Raw genomic sequence first — 27,050 nt, forward strand, 5'->3', positions numbered from 1 at the left:
AGAATCAACGTTAGCAAAAGGATTTGGTGTGTGAGCAAAAGCCCGTCAGAATTTGGGGGAAAGGTAGAGCAAACCACCCCGAGCAAAGGTACTCAAATCATATAAAATTCTTGGGGGACCAATAAATAAAGGAAAAAGGATACCCGAGCTGGAAATGGTGTCCTCAAGTCATACTTGTTCCCTGAGCAACTAAATCTCGAGGACGAGATTTCTTTAAGGGGGTAAGAGTTGTAACAGCCTGGAATTTGGCCCTTCTCTTTTTCTTTTGATTTATTGGGTTATTGCTCTATTTTTCTTTTCGGAGTGGTTCAGTGGCCTTGCCACCTAGGAAATCATCTTCATTTCCCCTCCCAAGTGGCTCGTCATCCTAAAAACTTTGCCAAGATCATGTCACTCCACTTCTTGACCAAACCCTAATTTCTTTTCTATGGAAAATTCCTTTTTTCTATTAAAGGAATAACCCTATCTGCCCTAGGTTGTGAAGCAACCGATATTTCTGTACTTCCAAAAATCCCCAAATAATTCTTATAAATTGTTTGGGTCATATCTTCCTAAAATATGGCAAAATATTTCGTTGTCCATATTTCTCATCATGCTCAATAAATTCATTTCCTATTTTGTCCTAAATGGCACATTGTGAAGCAAGTGCTATTAATCTCTACCCATTTGCCCCCAAACTATTTGGGCATGATATAGCATCTAAATAATTGCACTGTGCCAAAATTCAACTTTATTTGCGTAGCCAAACTTCCTCAGTGACTTTTCAAAGTTCCTGTCTAAGGGAAGGCTTTGTGAAGGAAGTGCTAACTAGGGTTATCCAAATGAGTTGAAATTTTGCATGCCTCCTCTTATGCTCATATTATCTCACTCCTACAAATTTCAGCCCCTCGCAATCATCTATGTGAGCACAGGGCCAAATCTTTGATTCTGTTAATATTTCCAGGTTGTGAAGCAAGTATGATTTATATTGCTTCAAAAATCCTGATAAATTACTAGATGGTTCTCCTTCCCAAATAACTTCTCTCCACCAAATTTGGCACCATTTCACCTAGCCAATATTTCTCTAGAATTTTTGCAAGTTTCTGGACAGAGGGAATAGCTGTGAAGGAAGTACCATTTTGGTAAAACCAATTGGTATGAAATTTTTACACCACCTTTATCTGGCCAAATCACCAAGACCTGCCAAATTTCATCTGAAGTGGTTACCCTATGTGAGTGAAACATCATGATCTTGATTCTGGACCCATAATGTGAGTTACAAAGAAATTATATTAGTTTGTGCTCCATTATGCCCCAAAACCTCCAGGATCATAGTCCTTCCATAGATAATCACCCCAGACAAACTCTTTGGCGCCAGTAAAATCTCTGTGGATCAGCAGTGCTCTGTCAAGTTTTCTATAGTAAACTTCAGGTGGTGACTACCATTTAACTAGAGCACTTTTCACTGATCTACCACCTCAGTTGCAACCTTCAATGGATGGACTACGCACTAGACAACCCGTTCCAGCCCCTCTCCCCCAGTACATTCCAGTGCACGCGGTGACCGCATTAATGGCAAGCCTGTGCGCCCGCTCTGTTGCCGTTAGCCGCGCCTAGGATGGATTCTTGCTTGGGCCCCTCCTCTGCTTGGCGTCTCAGCGAGCACGGGCATGTCCCCTAGCTTCCTCTCGTCGTCGCCGTTCTCCTGGACCCCTCTGCCCCTCCGTCCGCTTCCTCACTAACGCAAGCCACCGCGCATCCACGGTCGAACAGTGGCGGTTTGGCTCTGTTCGTCACCATCGTCATCCTTCCCGTGCTCCATTGGCCTCCTCTGCCCCGTGAGAGCCTCCACTGTGCCTCCCTCGTCTCCTGCCTCCGAGCTCATGCGCTTGGGCACGCATCCGCGGTGCCGACCATGCGTCCGCGGTGACGCCAGCTCGCCCCCTCCTTCCCTGCCTATATAAGACCACCCCGCGGCCTCCCAAGCTCATCAACCTCCTCTCTGCCCTCAACTAGCTCTGCCCAACCACTTGCCCGAGCTCTGGAGTCCCTCTCTGCCCTCCATGGCCGCCGTGCCCGTCGTCGGCCTTGGCCTAAATTGGCTCAAGCCGAACCCTCCCCTTCCTCCATGCCCCATCTCTGGCCGAAGCCCCACCGACGGCCTCTGCTCGAACCTGAGCGAGCCGAGCTCTCTTTCCCCATCCTACCACCTCTAGTAGCCTCCCCAAGTCCCCTGGAGCCGCCCCAACGCTTCTCCACCTCCTCTGGTGGCCGTTGGCTGCGAACCCCTTCGGTGCCCGTCGCCACCGTCCGCCATGTCCTCGCTCCCTCTGGCCTCGGTCCTCCCCGGAGCCCGTGCTCTCCGCAGGCGGGTGCGGCCACTCCTGCTGAGCTCGCCCATAGGTCGAGCGAGGCGGGGGATGGCCGGAGCCGGCAGGAGAAGCTCCCGCGCCGGCGACTTCCCTCTGCTCCGCGGGCGCGTCGGGAAAGAAGAAGAAGGAGGCGGGAGGAGAGGGTTGACCGAGTGCATGGACCCCACGGCCCCACTAGTCAGAAAGTCGGGGGGTTGACCCCGCTGATGCTGACGTGGCAAGTGGAGACGTATTCGAGCGTGTGCGATTTCATCTGCAGAAAGCATATCACGTGAAGTGTGCTTCCTCTTTGGTTAAGCGTATTTCATTTGTTCTTCGGGCGCAAATGCGATTTCCTCTCTGGAAAGCGTATTTTCGGAAATTTGCTTCTGCCTTATCCACTCTGGGGCTTGTTGTGATGATATGATTGCATATTGATCCCTAAACTTCCTCCCCTCACAACTTTTTACTCGCAACTCCAAATGAGGTGAATCCAAAGCCCACATCTTCGTCTCTTCAAGGCCAAACTTTTGGTATCATTTTCATTATGTTTCAACATTCTGAAAATGACCATTTTGCCCCTACGATTAATCAGCCCCCTCCGGGAGAGAAAGATTTCCGGCGATTCTTTCCGCGAGCTTATCACACTTCTTCCCGGTGATTTCTTCCACCCCAGGCAAGCCACACCCTCCATTTGCATGATTGCAATGCAGTGACATGGTTTATTCATTTGAACTTGTGTAGAATATTGCATTAGCTATGTATGATTGGTTCCTGGCATTTCTCGGAGTATGGTTTTGATCTAGATGTTGCCATGATATTGCCTGGAGTTCTAGGACTTATGTTTTGATGATTATGTGGATATCATGTGCCTTTGGATTATTAGTGGCTATTATGATTATGTCCATGATGGTACTTTTGATGTGTCCCGTCAACTCGCAGAATAAGGAGAAGCTTGCTTAGTACGCCGTCTTCCCCGCCCACAGGTGCGGTGGCTCGCAGGACGAGGAGAAAATTTTACTACTCCCTCCGTTTATTCCTCGTCCCTACCTTGGTTAGAGAGTTTATCATATTGTTTGGAATATATGTCTTTTAGTACTCCCTCCGTTTCTGTCTACTCCGCATATAAGATTTGGTCAAAGTCAAACTGCACAAAGTTTGACCAAATGTATATAAAAAATATGAACATCTACAATACTAAACCTATAGAGTATGAACATATGTTTCATGGTGCATCTGATAATATTGATTTCATATTGTGAATGTTTATATTTTTTAATATAAAGTTAGTCAAACTCTACAAAGCTTTACTTTGACCAAACCGTATATGCGTACTAAAAAGAAAGGGTGGGAGTAGTAGGAGTAGTACCACTACATCAATTTCCTTGGAATATGTGGCGTAGAAAGCTACCCTAGGCTATGTTACTACTCCCTTCTTTCCAGTTTATGGCTCAATTTCAAAATCTCTCCAACCAAGGTAGACAGTGAGTGGTGGAATTAATTTTGTAGTTTGCACAAGTAATTAGTACGCTCGTTTTTCTCAAGAAGTTATGTTTGCCGAGGCATTAATTCGAAATGCATGCATGACCACTAAATTTCCATGAACTTCTACATGCATTGGTGAGTTTTCTCTGGACACTGCTTGCATCGGGTGATGTAACGCACCTCGAAATCCAACATGTGATGGTACTACTACTAGTAGAATTGAGACTTATAAAATGGAAAAACAATTGTTTGTAGATGAGCCCTGTAAACCGGAAAGGAGGGAGTAGTAAGTAGTACTACCTCCATAGTGGGTACGTACTCCGTAAAATCAGATTTTCCAAAAACTAAGTCGCTCAACCTTTATTTGCTTGTTTCCCTTCCTGCCTCATTGCCTTGAATAGACTATGCCAAACTGTCCTGCCTGCCGCGCGGGAAAAGACCCACCCTCGGCTTTTTTTAGTCCGGGTTTGTATCGACGGATCGCGTGAAGCAGCAAAAACCAAGCTGTGTCTTGTACTCCTCCGTCAATGCTCGCCTTCATGAATTTTGTACTTCCTCTCGCCGACATGTGGGACATATAGCAACCGAGTCGACGTGTCGTGCACCAAATAACAGTGCAGAACAGTAGGGAGGATGCACCCCAGTCGTACCACCCCAATAGTAGTAATGAGCAATGAGACGTCAAATCACAATGCCACACCTTCCCAAACGGACGAAGCAACCATTATTTCAAACTTCGCTTTGCCATCATCTCCTTCTGCCATTGTTCTGCCCCAAGAGAGCCACACGCATCGCCTTGGTACATCATGACACGTGGGACCGCATGACAGGCCATGCTCCCCGCCCATCGCTCGGTAAAATCACCTTATTTTTACTACTTCCTCCGTATCGGTTTACAGGGCATGCACGTCGTTCTAGGTTGGGAACTTAAATGGCTATATATGTGATGAACAATATATGTTTAGAAACTGCATCCGCTTAAGAATCCAATGATATAGTTTTTGTGACATAGTAACTCATATTTAGTTGGTCAAATGGATGACCTAGAAATACATGCACGCCCTATAAACTGAGACGGAGAGGGTAGTACAGTACGTATCTTTTTAGATCAATATAGTCGGGATTCACCACGGAGCAAAACCAAGTGGTAGGCTGCTCCTGTCATGTTGGCGTAGCAACTCAAGCAGGGTCAGTACGCACACAAAATGGAAACACACTTAACAGGACCCCTTTGGCCGACATGTGGCTCACCCACCATATTGTTCCACATGTGATGCACCAAATTACAGTTCGGAGCAGCGGTTGGACTTCTAGGCACCCCGGTCATAGCTCCGCAGTAGTAGTAAATGAGCGATGAGGGGTCAAATCACAAAGCCCCACCTTTCCCGCATTAGGCTAGACAGACGAAGCAACTATCTTTTCACTCTAGGGTGCAAGAGCATAAAGAAAAGAGAAAACCGATGATGCGTGCGGCAGCTACCTAGGGCACCCTAGGGTGGGGCCTCCACTACAAATCCATTTTTTAAAGCGCCTCCACTACAAATCTGCTTCTCCCTCGTCCTCTTGAAGAAAACCGATGATGCGTATGGCGGTAGGGTTTGTAGGAGTACTATGGCATGCGGGGCCATGTCGTAGTAAACGGGAGAGGGATTGAGTTCAAGTCGACGCCTTAATATGTGCGGGCCGCTTGGTTTTACAGGAACGAGGCAACATTTTGGTTTCGAGGACCAGTGGAGATATACGTACAAAAAATTATGGACGTAGGTTCGACCGAAAGGCAATGATGCATGGGACCTGCATTTTGATATACCCACGGCCGCGTGAAATTTGCTACTCTACTCAAAACTAGTAAGGTACACATGCATTGAATGCATGAGATTTGGAAACCAAATTATGAATAAATACACACTATAGCTTGTAAAGCTTTGGGTCATATATGCATGATGTAGATGTTCGTTTAGTTCTTATAGTTCATCTCATTCAAAATCAATTAGTATTATAAAAAGGTTAAGATTCATGGGATTGTGCATTGTAAAGCATAAAGTAAAACACAAATAATGGCAATTCATTTAGGAAAAAAAAATTGGGCAATTATGATATGGAAGATTCAAGAACAAAGGAGAAGTGCTTGTGTTTTGAGGTTTGTGCATTATGCTTAAGTTCAACCATGGAGTCTTCTAGATTGTACAGGTGGCAGAATCTGGTGGAATGTTGATGATATCCAATGGCTAGTAGTCCTTGGATTTGCCATCTCTGCATTGTCAGATTAGCTTCATCCAACGAACATCTTTCAAAGTTATTCGCACACTATGTAGGGGTATAGATAATGCTTAAAAGTTCTCCAAAAACATATATAACTAATTGGAAGTGAATGTATGCTTAAAATGAAAAAATGTAATACTCCCTTCGTCTAGGTTTATAAGTCATCTTAGGTTTTTTTGCTAGATAATAGCATTCCATGCAATGAATTAACCACTGCATGTCATGTTTGAAAGTCTCAAGCCATTGAAAGCATGCACGACCCACATCTCTTATTGGTTGATATGTCACGAAACAAGAAATGAGGAGGAAGTTAATGTACCGTTCCTAAGTGTTTTGGGATTATTTTGTTTTCGGAAGATGACTTACACACCTAGATGGAGGGAGTACAAAGAGAAAAACTAAATTGCAGTTAAAAGAATGGCATTTCTAACAAAAATGTGAGTGTGAACTACATATGTGTGCACATGACCACCACATACATTGTCAATACAAAATATAATGTAAGAAATAACTTATGAGTAACATGCATGAATTAATGATGTGGTGCTTGCATGCATAGAGTAGAAAAATAATGTGATGTATGACTTGCATGCATGACGTGTTCTTGTGCCACAGTTGCATGTCTAGGAAAAAAGCTACTAGTGGGTTGTACTAGATATTTAGGAATAGAAGTGATGAGGAAATCAATACCATTGTTACACCCTCAGCCCCTGCTGCTATACATACTGGACCAATTACTAGAGCTCGCGCACGCCAATTGAATTATCAGGTACTTCTGTTTCTTGGTAACGATTCTAATGATCATGAGAATATGATGCTGCCTAAATTGGATACATTTGTGTTGCTTACAAATGAAGGGCCTAGCTTGGACAATAAAGATGAACCTTGGAGCAAGTTCAAGCATGGAGATGATGGCATGCGCAAGGGGATCAAGAACAGAGTTACAAGTGATGATTTCGGGACTTTGAAGCCACCATAAGGAGTGCATGAAGCCTTGGACGAAATATACAAGATGCCACTTCATAAATTTCATCTAGAGGATATTTCTAGGTGCTACGTCACCTTATTATTGGGCCAGGCCCATGTATTTTCGAAATACTAAAGTACAGGCTGTTTTTAGAGTCCGTATGTGTGGGTAAACAAGAGTTAGGGTTGGTTTCGGACCCCTCCTCCAAGGGCCACGAAATTCCCCCCTCTTCCTCCATATATACAACCCTTAGGGCGTCGTTTATACTTTGGGTTTTGTTTAGATTAAAAGTTCACCGTAGCTGCAACTTCGCGTACTTCGTTTGTGTCCAATGACCAGACCAAGACGTCACAGAACCCCACCTTCATTAATAAAGCTTTCCTCTTTTATTCACAATATACAGATTGCAATCTCAGTTTCTTGCTTGTTCTTCGTTTGCTCGCAGGAAATAGACCCTCGTGGCTAGGTTGATCGTGCTCCGGCGTGGTCAATAACCCTCGGAAGTTGGTTTAGCAATTGCTAAGGTGCGACGTCTTCGCACGTTCGTAGTCGGATCGTCAAAGTCGACTCCCATAGAAAACGATATCTATCACATCGAAACATCGGGACACCGTCGCCTCTATGAAGTGGTATCAGATTTCCAGGTTGCTCGATGAGATTTTACAGTTTTTCATAGTTTAGATCGAGTCTGTTCTTCGTACCTACAGTCCACGAAAAAGCCAAGTAAAAGTTAGGGATAGGTCATCATATGCGAACCAATCTGAGCCTTTGCATAATCTTTTTAGGGTTTCGCATTGTTGAATTTCGGTTGCATCATCGTGTCTAGTTGCTGGTCTTAGCGTCTAGTTTCCTTTAGAGTTTTGAGTTCTGTTCACAAGTTGTCATGCCGCCGCCGCACCATTGTCATTGTTCCTACCACATACCAGCACCACCAACATATTCCTTACTGCTGCCATATACATCCGCCTGTCCACCACCAATCCGAGTCCACATATACATCCGCCTGTCCACCACCAATCCGAGTCCACATATACATCCGCCTGTCCACCACCAATCCAAGTCCACATATACATCTGCCTGTCCACCACCAATCCGAGTCCACATATGCATCTCCCTGTCCACCACCAATCCGAGTTCTTTTCATATTAGGTTTGTTTAAGAGATCCATCTAGTTTTCGTTTTGTGTTTCCTTGCCTGAGTAGGTCTTAGAAAAAAAGAGTCTAGAGACCCCCGGGCAGTTTTTAGGCCAAACTTTAGGCGACCAATTTTTTTCCCTATCCTATTTTTAGGTCCACGGAGCATTTTGAGACACTCGCCATCATAGTGATTTTTTGTCGCACTTTTTCGTCATTGCTACCCTGATTTCCAAAAAAAGTCAAAAAAATTGCGTGCCCATCCTATCAGTTTGACGAGGGAAGAGTTTTGAGACACTCACCATTATAGTGATTTTTCGCAAAAAAAAGGAGCGCAAAAAAGAGGAGCGACAAAAAAACAGAGCGAAAAGAAAAAAGTTCTAGAGTGTGCTTTTCCCTTCTTTATGTGCAGCGCCGTGATTTTGTTAGTGTTCTAGGCTCGCGTCTCTAGTACGGTCTAGCCTAGGACCAGCACAGTAACGTCGTTGAGCGTTTATTCAACTTTGCATATCTGAATTGATTATTGCTGACCCCTTTTGCTACCATATTATAAGCCTTCCCAACTCCACATACATCTACGTCGTGCGTTTGACTCTCCCCGGTAATCGCTCTATCCAAGCTTTGAGAGTTTTGACTACAACGGTTGCTGATCACCACCTACTGCTTGGTAAGAACTGGTAAGAATTTGAGATTCGCTTGACAGATTTGTGACTGTCCACCACTTACTAGTAGTCTGTAGGATCATATTCTTATGTGTTTCTATTGCTGCTAACCATGGCAGGATCACAAGCCGACGAGACTGACTGGGAGAACATGACAAACAAAGAGTTACATGATAAGTTTCAGCAAATGATAAGTGGACAGGTGAAGATGTGCTAAATAGATTTGAAGAGGCCATGGAGAAGATAGATGGCATTGAGAAGGCGTTCGAAACAAATCTCGATAACAAGTTTAATGAATTGCTCATGCGTCTTCCACCTCCCGCTGCACCTGTCACACCTCTACAACAACAACAACATCATCTTCCAAATCAAGTGGGACGAGCACAACGCATTCCCATTGAGCCTGGTCAAACTTTTGGTGCTGCTGTACCTACTCTTGGTGCTTCTGTCGCTCCTGCTGCTACTGCAGAGGTGGAGGACCATTACGAGGATGAGGTTGATCAAAATCAGAACTATGTGCAACCACCAGCACCACCACCACCAGGTCGTCCTCATGCATATCATCGCAACGGTAGGGCTGCACCACCACCTGAGGTACGAGATCATGACCATCTTCCTAAACTGAAATTGAATATTCCACCATTTGAGGGTAGATATGTTCCTGATATATATCTTACTTGGGAGTTAGAAACTGAACAACTTTTTACATGTTTACAATATCCTGAGGAGAGACGTGTTCCTACTGTTGTTTGTGCTTTCACTAGTTTTGCATGTGTTTGGTGGTCTGAACATTGTAGATTATATCCCATTCCAGCTACTTGGGCTGCTTTGAAAACTGCTATGCGTACTCGTTGGGTTCCACCATATTATCAACGTGAATTACTTCAAAAATTGCAGCGTTTAAGACAAGGAAAAAATCTGTAGAAGAATATTATCAGGAATTACAAACTAGCATGATTAGATGTGGTATTGTTGAGGAGAATGAAGCTATGCTTGCACGTTTTATGGGTGGATTAAATAGAGAGATTCCGAGCATTCTAGAGTATAAGGAGTATACTAATATCACTCTTTTATTCCATCTTGCTTGTAAAGCTGAACGTGAAGTGTAGGATCGACAGGCATTGGCGCGAACTAACTTTTGTGCAGGTCGATCTTCATCATGGACACCACGTGCATCCTCTACTTCCACTACACCAGCACCTCCATCAGGTGCCACCTCCAGCCGTGATACAAGAAAGCAGGCACAACCACCACTATTTGCCAAGAGCACACCTGTCGGGGCCTGCGCAGAGCTCTTTTTCTTCCATGGCATCAACAGGGCATACAAGTGATATTATTTGTCGTCGTTGTAAGGGAAGAGGACATTTTGCGAGAGAATGCAAATCTCAGCGTGTGATGATTGCTACTGAGGATGGTGGGTATGAGTCCGCTAGTGACTATGATGAGGAGACTTTGGCTCTTATTACACATGAAGAACACGGTGGAGAGGATTCTGATCATGAGACTCAATACATGGCTGCTGAAGATGCTGACAGGTATGAATATTTAGTTGCTCAACGTGTTTTGAGTGTGCAGGTTACACAAGCTGAGCAAAATCAAAGGCATAATTTGTTCCATACAAAGGGAGTTGTGAAGGAACATTCTGTTCGCGTCATCATAGATGGAGTGAGCTACAAAAACTTGGCTAGCATGGACATGGTGGAGAAGCTATCTCTCACCACAAGACCACATCCACATCCTTACTACATCCAATGGTTCAACAACAGCGGCAAGGTTAAGGTAACACGTACTGTTCATGTGCATTTTAGTATCTCTGCATATGCTGATTATGTTGATTGTGATATGGTACCCATGCAAGCATGTTCCTTATTACTTGGTAGACCATGGCAATTTGATAAAATTCTGTACACCATGGTAGAAATAATCAGTATACTCTTGTTCATAAGGATAGCCATATTACTTTGCTTCCTATGACTCCTGCATCCATTTTGAAAGATTATATTAATAGAGCTAATAAAGCAAAACAGGAGAAAAATAAGAGTGAAAATCAGATTGTGGCAAAAGAATTTGAGCAACAAATGAAACCTAATAATCAACCATCTAGTGTTGCTTCTGAAATTAAATTGAAAAGTGCATGTTTACTTGCCACAAAATCTGATATTGATGAGTTAGATTTCAGCAAATCTGTTTGCTATGCTTTTGTGTGCAAAGAGGCATTATTCTCATTCGAGGATGTGCCTTCCTCTTTGCCCCCTTCTGTCACTAACATTTTGCAGGAGTTCGCTGACGTCTTCCCACAAGACGTGCCACCGGGATTACCACCTATTTGAGGGATTGAGAATCAAATTGACTTAATTCGCGGTGCATCGCTACCCAACCGTGCACCATACCGTACCAATCTAGAGGAGACGAAGGAGATTTTGCGTCAAGTACATGAGCTGCTCGATAAAGGTTACATACACGAATCTCTTAGTCCTTGTGTTGTTCCTATTATACTAGTGCCTAAAAAGGATGGTACGTCGCGTATGTGTGTTGATTGTAGAGGCATTAATAATATTACTATTCATTATCGTCATCCTATTCCTAGGTTAGATGATATGCTTGATGAATTGAGTGGCTCTACAATTTTCTCCAAAGTTGATTTATGTAGTGGATACCATCAAATTCGTATGAAATTGGGAGATGAATGGGAAACATCATTTAAAACTAAGTTCAGTTTATATGAGTGGTTAGTCATGCCTTTTGGGTTAACTAATGCACCTAGTACTTTCATGAGACTAATGAACGAAGTTTTACGTGCTTTCATTGGACGATTTGCGGTAGTCTATTTTGATGATATACTGATTTATAGAAGATCTTTGGAGGAACATTTACATGCTATTTTTATTGCTCTACGCGATGCACGTTTGTTTGGTAACCTTGGAAAGTGCACCTTTTGCACCTCCCGAGTATCTTTTCTTGGCTATGTTGTTACTCCACAGGGAATTGAAGTTGATAAAGTCAAGATTGAAGCTATTGAGAGTTGGTCGCAGCCCAAAACGGTCACACAAGTGAGGAGTTTCCATGGCCTCACTGGTTTCTATAGGCATTTTGTGAGAGATTTCAGCACCATTGCTGCACCTCTCAACAAGCTTACAAAGAAGGATTTGCCTTTTGTTTGGGGTACCGCACAGGAAGAAGTCTTCACGGTATTGAAAGATAAGTTGACACATGCTCCTTTACTCCAACTTCCTGATTTTAATAAGACTTTTGAGCTTGAATGTGATGCTATTGGAATTGGATTAGGAGGTGTGTTATTACAAGATGGCAAACCTGTTGCATACTTTTCTGAAAAATTGAGTGGGCCTAGTCTGAACTGTTCTACTTACGATAAAGAATTATATGCTCTTGTTCGGACCTTAGAAACATGGCAACATTTTCTATGGCCCAAGGAATTTGTTATACATTCTGATCATGAATCTTTGAAACACAATAAAATTCAAGAAAAACTGAACCTTCGACTTGCTAAGTTCGTTGAATTCATTGAGACTTTCCCTTATGTCATTAAACACAAGAAGGGTAAAGAAAATGTTATTGCTGATGCATTGTCTCGTCATTATACTATGCTTTCACAACTTGACTTTAAAATATTTGGTTTGGAGGCCATCAAAGATCAATATGTGCATGATGCTGAATTTAAAGATGTATTGTGGAATTGTAAGGAAGGGAGAACTTGGAACAAGTTCGTTCTTAACGATGGATTTGTGTTTCGTGCTAACAAGCTATGCATTCCAGCTAGCTCCGTTCGTCTTTTGTTGTTGTAGCAGGCGCATGGAGGAGGATTAATGGGACACTTTGGCGTTAAGAAGACGGAGGATATACTTTCTACACATTTATTTTGGCCAAAGATGAGATGGGATGTTGAGCGTTTTGTTGCTCGCTGCACTACATGTCAAAAAGCTAAGTCACGACTCAATCCTCATGGTTTATATATGCCTTTTCCTACACCTAGTGTTCCTTGGGAGGATATATCTATGGACTTTGTTTTAGGTTTACCTCGCACAAAGAAGGGGAGGGATAGCATATTTGTTTTCATGGATAGGTTCTCGAAAATGGCACACTTTATACCATGTCATAAAAGCAATGATGCTGTTAATGTTGCTGATTTGTTCTTTCGTGAAATTATTTGCTTGCATGGTGTGCCAAATACTATTGTTTCAGATCGTGATACTAAATTTCTTAGCCACTTTTGGAGATATTTATGGGCTAAGTTGGGGACTAAACTGCTTTTTAGTACTACTTGTCACCCAAACTGATGGACAAATTGAAGTAGTCAATAGAACATTGTCTACTATGCTTAGGGCTGTTTTGAAGAATAATAAGAAAATGTGGGAAGAATGCTTGCCTCATATTGAATTTGCTTATAATCGTTCATTGCATTCTACTACTAAGATGTGCCCTTTTGAAATTTTGTATGGTTTCCTACCTCGTGCACCTATTGATTTGTTACCTCTTCCATCTCCAGAGAAGGTTAATTTTGATGTGAAAGAACGTGCTGAATTGATTTTAAAAATGCATGAGTTAACTAAGGAAAACATTGAGCGTATGAATGATAAATATAAACTTGCTGGAGATAAGGGTAGAAAACATGTTGTGTTTGCACCTGGAGATCTTGTTTGGTTACATTTGTGTAAGGATAGATTTCCTAATTTGCGCAAATCAAAGCTAATGCCACGTGCTGATGGTCCTTTTAAGGTGTTAGAGAAAATAAATGATAATGCATATAAACTTGAGCTGCCTGCAGATTTTGAGGTTAGTACCACTTTCAACATTGCATATTTGAAGCCTTATTTGGGTGAGGACGATGAGCTTTCGTCGAGGACGAATTCATTTCAAGAAGGGAGGATGATGAGGAAATCAATACCATTGTTACACCCACAGCCCCTGCTGCTATGCATACTGGACCAATTACTAGAGCTCGCGCACGCCAATTGAATTATCAGGTACTTTCTTTTCTTGGTAATGATTCTAATGTTCATGAGAATATGATGCTGCCTAAATTGGTAAATTTGTTTTTGCTTACAAATGAAGGGCCTAGCTTGGACAAGAAAGATAAACATTGGAGCAAGTTCAAACATGGAGATGATGGCATGCGCAAGGGGATCAAGAACGGAGTTACAAGTGATGATTTCAGGACTTTGAAGCCACCATAAGGAGTGCATAAAACCTTGGAAGAAATATACAAGATCCCACTTCATAAATTTCGTCCAGAGGCTATTCTAGGTGGTGCGTCACCTTATTATTGGGCCAGGCCCATGTATTTTCGAAATACTTAAGTATAGGCTGTTCTTAGAGTCCCTATGTGTGGGGAAACAAGAGTTAGGGTTGGTTTCGGACCCCTCCTCCAAGGGCCACGAAATTCCCCCCTCTTCCTCCATATATACAACCCTTAGGGCGTCATTTAGACTTTGGGTTTTGTTTAGATTCAAAGTTTGCCATAGCTGCAACTTCGCGTACTTCGTTTGTGTCCAACGACCAGAGCAAGACGTCACAGAACCCCGCCTTCATTAATAAAGCTTTCCTCTTTTATTCGCAATATCCAGATTGCAATCTCGGTTTCTTGCTTGTTCTTCATTTGCTCGCAGGAAATAGACCCTCGTGGTCAGGTTGATCATGCTCCGGCGTGGTCAATAACCCTCAGAAGTTGGTTTAGTGATTGCTACGCCGCGACGTCTTCGCACATTCGTAGTCGGATCGTCAAAGTCGACTCCCACATAAAACGATATCTATCTCATCGAAACATCGGGACACCTTCGCCTCTATCAAGAAGATGTATACATGGAAGTTGTAGGGAAAGAGATGACATGTATCTCAATTCCTATGAGTAGGGATTGTGAAAGAGATGTCATTTGGTTCACATAATAGGAACTTTTTCTATTGAATCTAGAGATGACATGTATCTCAATTCCTATGAGGAGGGATTACAAAAGATATGTCATTTGGTTCACATCATATGAACTTTTCTATTGAATATACGCTAATGTTTATTTTCCTTTGAAATTATGGGAGTATAGGAATCCATTCATATGAACCAAGTGGATCTAAATCTATAAAAATGATATCATGTTTATCTCCTTTGAAATGTGGAGTATATGAATCTATTCCTATGAACCAATTGGCTCTAAAGGAAAAAATCCTATAAAAATTATATCATATAGAGTTCCTATGATATTCCTCCACACCAAAGGATGGTTGAAATTGTTGCAGGTGATATGACAGTCTTTCTTCGTAGACTCCTCCCCCATTTTTATACTTACCTCTCAAAGATGAATGAAATGATATATACTGGGTATTCTATATGTGCATTTTGGTACACGAAAACTCGGTAAAAGTTTGCGAGGTTCGAATTTTCAATAAAGCTATATGCACTGCATTTTGGAACGGAGGGAGGAGCATACGGCAGTTGCTAACACTCACATGGAAGATTTGTGTGTAGGAGGAGTGGCTGCTCTGTTAAATGACATGCCAAAACTGACACTGTCGGATGCCGATCTAACGGTTCTTACGGCATTCGTCAGGAAACGGCATGTGGAGAACGTATGTTGGATAATGATTTATGGACACATGCATTGCATTGGTATGTGTCCCCCTCTCTCCCGAACACACGCACCCTCATGAGTCACGACTCTCCCGAGTCCTCTTATACCCACCGTCTATCTGTAGGTAGATGTCACACACATATGTGCTCTTCACACCCTACCCTCAGAACTTCTAAAAAACAAAAGACGTCGCGCACCTTTTATTTTAGCTCACATGTCACACACTTATACTATTACTCTTGTGGCGAACGTTCTTTAGGCATAGTATATTGTACTCTCACGAAGAGAAGCAGTGCACGCACGCACTAGTTCTCTCACACCCACTTGTGGGTACATGTAGGAGCACATTTTTTTGAAGTTGGTACAACAAAATCACTCCACTATATATATAAGCAGGGGCCTTAGCGCTTGCTTTACTACGATTCCTCTCTTTCACTCTCTCATGCTCTCCAGATCTATGCAAGACATAGGTGGCCACACTCTCTCTGCTCACGGCTGGTCACAAATCCAGCCGGACCACCTCGACTGGGGCAGGGGTGTACGTGCATCGTTCACGCTGTCGTCAGCGGCGAGGGAGGAGACCAACGGCTACACGTGCGTCCCGATCGGCAGCTGTGCCATTCTCTCCGAGAGAGCGCCGACTCGAGAGGGCCTCGGACCCCTTCTTCCTCCCTGTGGTATTGTGGCCAAGATGCGGCCTCCCGACGCCGTCTTTGCCACATGCCGACGACCCAGAGGTATATATTCCTTTGAAACCTGCCTTGCTCTACATGAGAACGCGGTTGATGTAGTCGAACGTCTTCATGATCCGACCGATCCAAGTACCGAATGCACGACACCTCCGAGATCAGCACACGTTCAGCTCGATGACGTCCCACGAACTCTCATCCATCAGAGCTTCACGGGAGAGTTCCGTCAGCACGATGGCGTGATGATGATGATGATGTTGCTACCGGCGCAGGGATTTGCCTAAGCACCACTACAATATGATCGAGGTGGATTATGGTGGAGGGGGGCACCGCACACGGCTTGGAACAATCAACTTGTGTGTTCTAGGGTGCCCCCTTCCCCTGTATATGCAAGGGGGGGCCCTTGCAGGGCGCGCCAGGACGAGGAATTCTCCTGCTAGTTGGAGTAGGACTCCCCTTTCCTACTCCTACTAGGAGGGGGAAATGAAGGAGGAGAGGGAGAAGGAAGGATAGGAAGGAAAGGAGGAAAGGGGGGCCGACCCCCTAGTCCAATTTGGTTTGGGCTAGGGGGGCCGCGCGCCCTGCCTCCTCTCTTCCACCACTTGGCCCATGAGGCCCAATACTTCTTCCCCGTATTCTCGTAACTCCCCGGTACTCCGAAAAATACCCGAATCACTCGGAACATTTCCGATGTCCGAATATAGTCGTGCAATATATCGATCTTTACATCTCGACCATTTTGAGACTCCTCGTCATGTCCCGGATCTCATCCGGGACTCTGAACTACCTTTGGTACATCGAATCACATAAACTCATAATACCGATTGTCACCGAACGTTAAGCGTGCGGACCCTACGGGTTCGACAACTATGTAGACATGACTGAGACATGTCTCCGCTCAATAACCAATAGTGGAACCTGGATGTTCATATTGGCTCCTACATATTCTACGAAGATCTTTATCGGTCAAACCGCATAACAACATACATTGTTCCCTTTGTCATCGGTATGTTACTTACCCGAGATTCGATCGTCGGTATCTCAATACCTAGTTCAATCTCATTACCGGCAAGTCTATTTACTCGTTTCCGTAATGCATCATCCCGCAACTAACTCATTAGTTGCATTGCTTGCAAGGCTTATAGTGATGTGCATTACCGAGAGGGCCCAGAGATACCTATCCAACAATTGGAGTGACAAATCCTAATCTCGATCTATGCCAACTCAACAAGTACCATCGGAGACACCTGTAGAGCACCTTTATAATCACCCAGTTACGTTGTGATGTTTGGTAGCACACAAAGTGTTCCTCCAGTAATCGGGAGTTGCATAATCTCATAGTCATAGGAACATGTATAAGTCATGAAGAAAGCAATAGCAGTAAACTAAAACGATCAAGTGCTAAGCTAATGGATTGGGTCAAGTCAATCACATCATTCTCCTAATGATGTGATCCCGTTTATCAAATGACAACTCATGTCTATGGTTAGGAAACATAACCAACTTTGATAAACGAGCTAGTCAAGTAGAGGCATACCAGTGACACTTTGTTTATCTATGTATTCACACATGTATTATGTTTCCGATTAATACAATTCTAGCATGAACTATAAACATTTATCATGACATAAGAAAATACATAATAACTTTATTATTGCCTCTAGGGCATATTTCCTTCAGTCTCCCACTTGCACTAGAGTCAATAATCTAGATTACACAGTAATGAGTCTAACACCCATGGAGCCATGGTGCTGATCATGTTTTTCTCCTGAGAGAGGCTTAGTCCACGGGTCTGCAATGTTCAGATCCATATGTATCTTGCAAATCTTTATTTCTCCCACCTGGACTTGATCGCGGATGGAATTGAAGCATCTCTTGATGTGTTTGGTTCTCTTGTGAAATCTGGATTCCTTTGCTAAGGCAATTGCACCAGTATTGTCACAAAAGATTTTCATTGGACCTGATGCACTAGATATGACACCTAGATCGGATATGAACTCCTTCATCCAGACTCCTTCATTTGCTGCTTCCGAAGCAGCTATGTATTCCAATTCACACGTAGATCTCGCCACGACACTTTGTTTAGAATTGCTCCAACTAACAGCTCCACCGTTCAATATAAACACGTATTCGGTTTGCGATTTAGAATCGTCCGGATCGGTGTCAAAGCTTGCATCAATGTAACCATTTATGACGAGCTCTTTGTCACCTCCATAAACGAGAAACATATCCTTAGTCCTTTTCAGGTATTTCAGGATGTTCTTAACCGCTGTCCACTGATCCACTCCTAGATTACTTTGGTACCTCCCTACTAAACTAATAGCAAGGCACACATCAGGTCTGGTACACAACATTGCATACATGATAGAGCCTATGGCTGAAGCATAGGGAACACTTTTCATTTTCTCTCTATCTTCTGCAGTGGTCGGGCATTGCGTCTTACTCAACTTCACACCTTGTAACACAGGAAAGAACCCTTTCTTAGCTTGATCCATTTTGAACTTCTTCAAAACTTTATCAAGGTATGTGCTTTGTGAAAGTCCAATTAGGCATCTTGATCTATCTCTATAGATCTTGATGCCTAATATATAAGCAGCTTCACCGAGGTCTTTCATCAAAAAACTCTTATTCAAGTATCCTTTTATGCTATCCAGAAATTCTATATCATTTCCAATCAACAATATGTCATCCACATATAATATTAGAAATGCTACAGAGCTCCCACTCACTTTATTGTAAATACAGGCTTCTCCAAAAGTTTGTATGAAACCATATGCCTTAATCACACTATCAAAATGTTTGTTCCAACTCCGAGAGGCTTGCACCAGTCCATAAATGAATCGCTGAAGCTTGCGCACTTTGTTAGTACCCTTTGGATCGATAAAACCTTCAGGTTGCATCATATACAACTCTTCTTCCAGAAATCCATTCAGGAATGCAGTCTTTACATCCATTTGCCAAATTTCATAATCATAAAATGCGGCAATTGCTAACATGATTCGGGCGGACTTAAGCATCGCTACGGGTGAGAAGGTCTCATCATAGTCAACTCCTTGAACTTGTCGAAAACATTTCGCAACAAGTTGAGCTTTGTAGACAGTAACGTTACTATTAGCGTCAGTCTTCTTCTTGAAGATCCATTTATTCTTGATGGCTTGCCGATCATCGGGCAAGTCAATCAAAGTCCACACTTTGTTCTCATACATGGAGCCCATCTTAGATTTCATGGCCTCATGGCCTCAAGCCATTTTTCGGAATCTGGGCTCATCATCGCTTCCTCATAGTTCATAGGTTCATCCTGGTCAAGTAACATGACCTCTAGAACAGGATTACCGTACCACTCTGGTGCGGATCTTATTCTGGTTGACCTACGAGGTTCGGTAGTAACTTGATCTAAAGTTTCATGATCATCATCATTGCCTTCCTCACTAATTGGTGTAGGTGTCACATGAACCGGTTTTTGTGATGGACTACTTTCCAATAAGGGAGCAGGTATAGTTACCTCCTCAAGTTCTACTTTCCTCCCACTCACTTCTTTCGAGAGAAAGTCCCTCTCTAGAAAGGACCCATTCTTAGCAACAAATGTCTTGCCTTCGGATCTATGATAGAAGGTGTACCCAACAGTCTCCTTTGGGTATCCTATGAAGACACATTTCTCCGATTTGGGTTTGAGCTTATCAGGTTGAAGCTTTTTCACATAAGCATCGCAGCCCTGAACTTTAAGAAACGACAACTTTGGTTTCTTGCCAAACCATAGTTCATAAGACGTAATCTCAACGGATTTAGATGGTGCCCTATTTAACGTGAACGTAGCTGTCTCTAAAGCGTAACCCCAAAATGATAGCAGTAAATCAGTAAGAGACATCATAGATCGCACCATATCTAGTAAAGTACGATTACGATATTCGAACACACCATTACGCTGTGGTGTTCCAGGTGGCGTGAGGTGCAAAACTATTCCACATTGTTTCAAATGAAGACCAAATATTCACCTCCACGATCAGATCGTAGAAACTTGATTTTCTTGTTACGATGATTTTCCACTTTACTCTGAAACTCTTTGAACTTTTCAAATATTTCAGACTTATGTTTCATCAAGTAGATATACCCATATCTACTCAAATCATCTGTGAAGGTGAGAAAATAATGATACCCGCCGTGAGCCTCAATATTCATCGGACCACATACATCAGTATGTATGATTTCCAAAAAATCTGTTGCTCGCTCCATAGTTCCGGAGAACAACGTTTTAGTCATCTTGCCCATGAGGCATGGTTCGCAAGTACCAAGTGATTCATAATCATCTGATTCCAAATGTCCATCAGAATGGAGTTTCTTCATGCGCTTTACACCAATATGAACTAAACGACAGTGCCACAAATAAGTTGCACTATCATTATCAACTCTACATCTTTTGGCTTCAACATTATGAATATGCGTATCAGTACTATCGAGATTCATTAAAAATAGACCACTCTTCAAGGGTGCATGACCATAAAAAACATTACTCATATAAAAAGAACAACCATTATTCTCTGCTTTAAATGAATAACCGTCTCGCATCAAACAAGATGCAGATATAATGTTCATGCTCAACGCTGACACCAAATAACAATTATTTAGGTCTAAAACTAATCCTGAAGGTAGATGTAGAGGTAGCGTGCCGACGGCGATCACATCGACTTTGGAACCATTTCACACGCGCATCATCACCTCGTCCTTAGCCAATCTTCGCTTAATCTGTAGTCCCTGTTTCGAGTTGCAAATATTAGCAACAGAACCAATATCAAATACTCAGGTGCTACTGCGAGCTTTAGTAAGGTACACATCAATAACATGTATATCACATATACTTTTTTTCACCTTGCCATCCTTCTTATCCGCCAAATACTTGGGGCAGTTCTACTTCCAGTGACTAGTCCCTTTGCAGTAGAAGCACTCAGTCTCAGGCTTAGGTCCAGACTTGGTTTTCTTCTCTTAAGCAGCAACTTGTTTGCCGTTCTTCTTGAAGTTCCCTTTCTTCTTCCCTTTACCCTTTTTCTTGAAACTGGTGGTCTTGTTAACCATCAACACTTGATGCTCCTTCTCGATTTCTACCTCCGCAACTTTTAGCATTGCGAAGAGCTCGGGAATCGTCTTATCCAAGCCTTGCATATTATAGTTCATCACGAAGCTCTTGTAGCTTGGTGGCAGTGATTGAAGAACTCTGTCAATGAAACTATCAACAGGAAGATTAACTCCCAGTTGAGTCAAGTGGTTATGGTACCCAGACATTCTGAGTATATGTTCACTGACAGAACTATTCTCCTCCATCTTGCAACTATAGAACTTATTGGTGACTTCATATCTCTCAATCTGGGGGAGTGGTGGATCTGGTCCCGATCCACGGAACCTCGCCGGAGACGATGGAGATGGCCTGACTTGGAGGAGACCTCGCCGGAGTGCGGTGGAGGAGGACGCGGGGCTCGCCGGAGTTGCACTGGGGGCGGACCCGGCGACCCAAAGCGGCGGCGGGGTGCATGGCAGCGGCGGCAGGGCCACGCCGGCGAAGGGCGGTGCCGGCGGGAAGGAGGCGAGGCGCGGTGGCGCATGACTGCGGAGGCGGCCGGAGCGGCGCAGGAGGCGGCTCGGGCGGGCGCGATGCCGAGTGGCTGGCGGCAGCGACCGGGCCTGGAGGGCCCCGCGCAGGCCCTGGTGGGCCGGCGGGTGAACCGCGGTGGCGAGGATGAGGCAGGAGGCCCGGTGGCGCGAGCCGGTTGGCCCGGAGCGCCGGCGGAGCTTAGGTGGCACGACGTTATTGGGCGAACTGAGGTGGCGGTGGCGGCGGACATGTCCGGCAGGTGGTGGGGAGTTATGTCCGGCGGCGCGAGGAGGAGTTTGCTAGGGTTTGGACTGCGCGAAAATTCGGGGAGAGCCACATATTTAAAGGTAGAGGGAGCTAGGAGAGTCCAAATGAGGTGCGGTTTTCGGCCACGCGATCGTGATCGAACGACCGAGATGATGGAGGAGGTTTAGGTGGGTTTTGGGCCAAATTGAAGGGGTGTTGGGCTGCAACACACACGAGTCCTTTTTGGTCCCTCGGTTAACCGTTGGAGCATCAAACGAAGTCCAAATGGTACGAAACTTGATAGGCGGTCTACCGGTAGTAAACCTAGGCCGCATGGCAAGTCTCGGTCCAATCTGGAAATGTTTAACCCCCACACATGAAAAGAAGGTAGAAAAGACCACCGGAGGAGATAGGAGCGCCGGAATGCAAAACGAACAACGGGGAAAATGCTCGGATGCATGAGACGAACATGTATGCAAATGAAATGCACAAGATGACATGATATGCAATGCATGACACACAAGCAATGAAAAGGCCACAACAGCGAATAACTGGATGACACCTGGCACATCGATCTCGGGGCATTACAACACTCCACCACTATGAGAGGATCTCGTCCCGAGATCTAGAATGGCACCGGAGGGACAACGGAAAAGGAAGAGAAACGGTAGAACTAAGTTGCTTCTTTGACAAACGAGTGAAACCAAAGAACCTTGAAAGGTTAAACAAATTTGAAGAAAGAAAACAACAGAGAAGAATAAAGTTAAAAGCGCTCTATTACGAAAAAGGGAAAAGAAAGAACCGAATCGGGTAGCACTTCGGTTGAAAAGAGATGAAGACTTGATAAAATGAGAGAGCTTGAGCAAAAAGGGACACAACACTCGGATGGAAACGAGATAGAGAAGGCATAATAATGATATAATTTGGAGAGAACTCCGGTAGAAAAGAGAAGAAAGCTTGATAAGATGAAAAGAAATTGAAGGGATGACACAACACTCCGGTTGAATGAACTAGGAAAGGAAAGAACATGATCTTGACAAAACAAGATGATGGGTCGAAGAGAGCAACATCACAATGCCTCCGGAACAAAAGTAAGAATGGAATGAATGAAGGGGAAAAAACGAGAGCACGCTTACAACAAATGCTAGAACGGAGTTGTTGGGAAACCAACAACAAAAAGAATAAGATTGATATGGTCTTATGGAATACATCTCAAATTATGAGGTGACAACCTGCCACTCACGGGAAAAAGAATTGGATTGGATTGATAAAAACAAGAAGGAGACGAGAAAGCTATATCACCGGGAGGATAAAAGAAGAACTTGGGTCATTTATAAGCACCATAATAGCAACAAACCTTAGAGAAGGCTTTAGGTGAAGTATAACCCCAAGATAACTCCAAAGAAGAGATTGATGGATTTAAAATACCTCATTCTTAACCACATGTGAATCATGAGACATGAACTCAAATTATCAAGAATGACATAATACCACCTCGAATGATACAGTTGAAAGAATTGCACTCCAGATTGCAAGATGAAGAATGTTTGAGCTCATTAGAGATGAATCTCGATGAAAAACTTTGAGAAGGAATTAAATCCTTGATGAACCATCATGTAGAACCTCCATGAAAAACTCCGGTAAACAAAAGGATGAATCAACCGAAAGGAAAGAGAAGTTGTAAACACGAGGTGAATCCATGTACCGATTTAGATGAATCTGCGTGGTGAAATATTTGAAAAAGGTTGGAACTCTGGGAAAAAGAGAAGATGAAACAATTGAAATCAGGAATTTGATGAGCCTATGGAATAGGGAATTGAATGAACTCGATGAAACAAGAATAATAATTACGTTATGCGTATCCATCCCCAATTTAAATTGATGACAAGCAACAGATTGCATACAACTTATTCTCGTAGAAAGGATTTAGAGAGATATGGCGCAAACTTGAGAAGGTATTGAACGAGCCGCCGGAAGGATTGAAAACAACAAATGAATTGGTATGATAACGAAAGAGAAGCACCCTTGAACGAACCACCGTAAGAATTGACAACGAATAAATAGATATGATAGCAAGGAAGAAAAATCCTGAATAGCCACCGTAAGAATTGGAACTGAACGAAGTAAAGGGATGAATCACCGGGAAGAATTTGAGACCGAGTGAAGATACTTGAGGGGATTTAGATACCACTGAAACGAAGAGATCACGAGCTAATTAGAGAATATTGAATGATGCACCAGTAAGATTGGAGGATGATAACTGAAAGGCTGAGAACGAATAACTTGAGATGATGGGCTCCGGATAATCAAACTGAAAAGACTCCTGAATTGCCCTTGATGGGTGAAAAGAAATCTCACAATCAAAACCAATTATGAGAGGATGGCATAGAATGGGGCAATGTTTGAAAGAAACTCTTCTTCGGTCTTGAAAATCTGAGAATGATGATGAGGAACACCACCAAATTATTTAGACGCTCCGGAAGAATCAAAACGAATAGGTTGGGCCAACGATGAAAAGAATTCGACAGATCTTGGAGAAAAGCATTTGACTGATGATAAATCATTCTTACGTCAAACTTCAAAAGAAATTTGAGGATAGCTCTGGGAAAATAAGAAGAGTCAGGTAAGATCCTGCGAAAAGACCTGTGGGTTAGGGCCCACTCAAAAGAAACACCGTTGAAAAGATTACTTGAAAAGGAGAAAGCACCGGTTGAATTAGATGACTTGAATGAGATAACATCCTCGAAAGAGCTTGAACGAATGTAGAGCGGGAAACACGAATCTTCGAGATATCTTGAGCACTCCGGAACAATTGAATAGCGAGAAATGACTGAACATGAGGTGCACCGGCAAGAGAATGTATTTGAAACGAGGAAAAGATATGATCAACAAGACTTGAATTGGTTCCACCGGAGAAGATAAAAGAAAAGAAGAATGATGAACTAGAAGTTCCGTTAGTATCTTCATGAGAATCGCCGGATAAGAACATTAAAGGAAAAGAATGGAAAGGCTTCACAAGAATAAAAGGATACTTGATTAAGACATCTGAGTCCTCGAAGAAACAAGGGTGGGAGGGTGGGAAAACAAAGGCAACTTGGGACGGATGAAACAAACACCGTTGAGAAGAACTGATAATTGATCTTGCGAAAATTGACAAGATTTGACCCACTTGAAGAGAAGCACATCGGTAGAAAAGGATTGGCATGGCAATCTCGATTATCAAGAAGGATTAGTATTTGCATAGGAGTATGAGAACACCGGTTTGGAAAGGTATGGAATCAACATTTGACATCGAAGCAACTCAAATACCAGAACTGAAACAAAACAAAGGATTGGCTTGCAGAATAAGCCGGAACAAACATATGATAGAGATTTCGTCCAAAGTTTTCGTGGTGGGGCCTACACGGTCTCGATCGTACAGCACCATCATGTACAAGGCAGTGCACATGACATACGAAGCGTCCCCGAGTCGACATAGCCAAGGACTCTTTAAGACACAACAAGACCACTGTAAAATCGACCGTCAATAGGCGGACCACTAGACGCCGAACCCCAATTTCATATCATACATCTATCGGAAAGATTTCCTAAGAGCTACTTGAATTCCCACTTATGAAACTCCCAAACCTTTCCGGTTATGCAATCAGGTGTTGGGGATACAGGGGAAGCACAATATCTCACCCAAAACTAGCAAATCCTACTTCCAGCTGTATCCATCCTTCAACACATAACCAAGAAACCTTCGGAAATCATCTACCTCAACCTTCGAAAAGCATCCGTTATACAAGTTATGGCAATACTCCCGCACTCCCGCCCCAGTACTGGGTGGCGTCGAGGTTATCTCACCAACGAACTGCATAAAAGAGATTTTCGATGTCGGCGTACTAAACTCAGGTATTCCAGAACTACAACGATAAAATTGTGACGACAACACCTCGGAGCTCAACTCCCCGGGACACTGCCGCAACCCCTAAATACAAGAGGCACCAAGAACAATGTTCTCGTCACAAAACCATCGGAACGATTCCAAGATACCCGCGAGATCCTAAATTTTTTTTAGTGAAATTTGAGAAGAGAAGATTCAAAACTCTACGTCAGGATGCCTTACCAGAGCGATGAGGAGACTGGGGAGTAAAAAGAATTCCTAAACTCTCCGATATATAATTCCTAAATGACTCAAAACATTTTTCTAGACACAACTCGGCCGCTAAAAACGATCAAGCAATGGGGCTCCCAAGGTCGGGGAAGGCTCTGATACCAACTTACAACGCCCTCGATGCGGCTATATCTCCCACGTGTCGAAGCACGACTTAGAGGCATAACCGCATTGAAAGCAATGCCGCAAGTGAGATAATCTTCGCAAACAACCCATGTAATACAATAAGGGAAAAGAGATACATAGTTGGCTTACAATCGCCACTTCACACAATACATGAATAAAGCATTACATCATCCAGTTACACACAAGGTCCGACTTCGGAACCAAAATAAAAGAAGACTACCCCAAATGCTACACTGATCCCCAATCGTCCCGACTGGGCTCCACTACTGATCAACTAGAACGAAACAACATGAAGGACAAGATCTTCATCGAGCTCCTCCTTGAGCTTGGTTGCATCGTCTGCACGTACTCATCGGCACCTGCAAGCTGGTTTTGGAAGTATCTGTGAGCCACGGGGACTCAGCAATCTCGCACCCTCGCGATCAAGACTATTTAAGCTTATGGGAAAGGTAAAGGTATGAGGTGGAGCTGCAACAAGCGACTAGCATATATGGTGGCTAAACATACGCAAATGAGAGCGAGAAGAGAAGGCAAAGCATGATTGATAAACTATGATCAAGAAGTGATCCTAGAACAACCTACGTCAATCATAACTCCAACACTGTGTTCACTTCCCAGACTCTGCCGGAAAGAGACCATCACGGTTACACACGCGGTTGATGCATTTTAATTAAGGTCAACTTCAGGTTTTCTACAATCGGAGATTAACAAATTCCCATCTGCCCATAACCGCGGGCACGACTTTCGAAAGTTTAAATCCCTGCAGGGGTGTCCCAACTTAGCCCATCACAAGCTCTCACGGTCAACGAAGGATATTCCTTCTAGCGGGAAGACC

Source organism: Triticum dicoccoides, chromosome 6A, assembly GCF_002162155.2.
Source record: "Triticum dicoccoides isolate Atlit2015 ecotype Zavitan chromosome 6A, WEW_v2.0, whole genome shotgun sequence".
Taxonomy (NCBI): Eukaryota; Viridiplantae; Streptophyta; class Magnoliopsida; order Poales; family Poaceae; genus Triticum; species Triticum dicoccoides.